Consider the following 3,430-nt stretch of genomic DNA (forward strand, 5'->3'; position numbering starts at 1 on the left):
TAATAATAATAATAATAATAATAATTATTATTATTCTAATCTAAATAATATTCTAATAAAGTAATGAGTTATAGTTAGTGGGTAACATTTTTGTTGTTAGTAGTATCAATTAAATACCAAAACCTATTTAAAATTTTGCTGTTGTTGTTAGTATTACTTTGATAAAGCTCTATTGTTGTTGCTGAAAATGATATTAACATATTGTTATTCCGTTTATAGGAATTGCCAAGTGTACTTTAATGTCATCGCTATTTCATGAAATTATTACGAGTGTGGTAGATATACAGATTGCTCATTATCACGGAAACATGGCTGAAATGGGCTATAAAGTGTCCCAGGTATTTTTGTTGATTAAGCACTGATCACCACTTTAGAAGAGCGATGGCGTCCAGAGACGCACACATTCCACCTACCACATGGTGAGATGACATCACCTTAGAAGATATGGAGGTGATAAAGAGGTCAATTGTAAATGGGTTTCCGGTGGTGGGGAAGATAATGTCAAAGGAATGTTAATGTTTGCTGATATTACTCGGAGTATTTTTGGTGGGTCTTGTTTCACTTAACAAGCTAAAGTGCAACACAGAGAAATAAAAAATAAAGGCGTGCAATGAAATGAATATGTAACGGGAATAATTTGATATTACTTCATAGATCCCGATAGTATATGTTGTAGTTTGTAGAAGAGCTACCCACAACCACCAGTAGACAATTCACACCCCGCGAATGAAACAATGTCTTAAATTAGGACCCATACCTAATAAAATCATTAAAATATCTTTATGACAATTTATGTTGGCACCTTTAGTGTTGAGTGTGCATCTTATGTTATGTTTAAGTTTATTTGTGTTGATTCTATATCTTATGTTATGTTTGAGTTTATTTGTGTTGAGTATGTATCTTATGTTATGTTTAAGTTTATGATTATGTTAGTATTATCGAATGTTATGTTAGTTTTATACTAAGTGCAAAACTTAGATATAGTTTCTTAGGTACGGTTACTTAGGTTCTCCTCTTATATTTTAGATGTGTCTAATTAATAGATTCAGCAAACAGACGTTAACTTTCTCTATTTTCTTTCTTTTCCTTATGTTTTTCCTTCCTTACCAATGAGAAAGCCAGATCCATTCAACTCTTCGACTAACCCACTAAATAGTGTAAGACTCTAAATCTTATAAATGAAATTTAACTTCATATAAAACTACAATTCCTCAAAAATTTCAACTTCTTTTTATTTATTTATTTATTTTTACCTCTATTTTCTCAGGAACCAACCAAAATTTCAAACCATGTTTTGATTTGGAGATAAACTAATCTGAGATGCAAGAAACTCAAGAGGAAAATCCCAAATTCAGGAAATTATTTAGAAAAATTCAAAGCGATTGAAAGAGGTTGAGAGATCTCCAATGGTAACCAAAAGACAAAGATTTAAGGAGTGAGGAGCCAAACTTGCACTCAAAATCACCAATGCATGTATGATTTTCTCCCAAAAAAAAAAGAAAAGAAAAGAAAAAGAAAGAAACAACAACTACAAGGAAAACATTTAGAGAGAGAGCTTTAGAGAGAAAAAGTGTGGATTGTTGGTAAGCCATAAAAGATGAGAGGATTTTGAAGAAAAAGAGAAATGAGAAAAAAAACCAAAGAATTATTATACTGAAGTCTTCTCAGGTTTAGTATCGAACAGGTCTAAATTGAAGAAGCTTTCTTAGATTTGTAACTTAAAGAATTTGTCTGCTCTCTCGCGAGCCAAGGGAGAAAAAGAAGGAGAAGAAAACAAAAGGAGATGAGTCTTGTAACGTCTGTTTGCTGAGTTAACTAGTTAGAAATGTATCTTAAATATAAGAGGGGGAATCTAAGCAATTGTATCTAAATAACAAAAATTCTATATACTGACTGCTAAGTATCATCACACTATCCTATAGATGACATAGTTTGATGACATAATGTAAGTATACATGGTTCAGTTCTTGCAAACGCAACAAACATAATTTTAAATAAATTTGATTTAAAAAGCCATTTTAAAAACTTATTAAGTTCACATACATGATCAATATTTATTTATTTATTTATTTGAGATGAGAGGAAAAAATTATATTAAAATAAAATTGGGAAAAAAAATATTGATTTGAATGTAAATTTAATGAGTTTATTAAAATAACATTTTAGATCAAATTTATTTTAAACTATATATATTATGTAAAGTTTGCTAGCATACTACTAACTTAGGTAAATCACGTATGATTCATATAATGTCGTCAACTATATCATTTATTGGATCAAGTGATGAGAAATCTTCAACACTTAAAATCCGTGTCAATAGTCAGTATATAAATTTTTTGTTAAATATATTTGTTGTCATCTTAAATCTTTACTTGCTGAATTTTGGATTAATAATATTAAAATCTAGCATATTTGTGGGCTATTAGGTCGGGTCATGAACTATTTGGGGAATCTTAATATATTATAAATGGCATTGTACTTTTCCATAATATTGTGTACAACTAAACTAATGGTAATATCCACATTCTTGTAACATTGTAGCAATGTTGCAACATTTTGCAAGCCAAACAATCCTTTTTTGGTAGCTGATTTAGACCTTCAAAACTCATGAATTGGATCTTTCACATAGATGCATCATCACATCTATCTAGAACAGGCATTCTAACATATGCCTTGCTGTTCATAACAAAGGCAAAGCATCAGTGGAGTTAAGTTTCAATTTCTGTCTACCACAAGTACTGCTTGATCTTATAAACTACCACATATAAACTATAAAGTAGACGTGGACAAGCAAATATGTAAACAGAATTTAGATAAATAATTAAAAAAAGAATGCAAAGTAGTTTTTTTTTGGCTAAATAAAAAGGGGGTTTCCAGTGTGAACTTATCAACCCCACGCTATATGATAGCAATAGGTCATACCACGTGTACCACACAGGTCTTACTTGGACTATCGCTCGAACTCCTCTTTGCTGGGAAAAGGGCTCCTACCATCAAGTCATACCTTGTGTGGTGAATGCAAAGTAGTTCTGTCATTATGTCCTTTAAAACATATATGAATGACATAAAAATTTGTTAAACAGAATTTAGATACAAAAATTATCATTAGTTATAAGCGTAAATACACTTTTGGTCCCTATATTTTGGGTCCATTTCCATTTTGTTTTCTATTTTACTGCTTTTAGTCTCTAAATGAAAAAAGCGTTCTATTTTGGTCTTTACTGTCATCTCACTAATAGAAATTGCTGACGTGGCAGACAGAGTGCACTATTGACACAGTAAATGCTAACGTAACCATTAAAATAATATTTTAAAATTTTTATTTAAAATTTAAAATATGCCACATTAACACTTTAATTAAAAAAAAAAATGTCACATTAGATAAAATAATTAAGAAAAACATTTCCAAACTTCTTATTTTTTAAAATTT

The sequence above is a fragment of the Quercus suber genome, unplaced genomic scaffold (assembly GCF_002906115.3).
Source record: "Quercus suber isolate HL8 unplaced genomic scaffold, Cork oak 2.0 scaffold_1340, whole genome shotgun sequence".
Classification (NCBI taxonomy): domain Eukaryota; kingdom Viridiplantae; phylum Streptophyta; class Magnoliopsida; order Fagales; family Fagaceae; genus Quercus; species Quercus suber.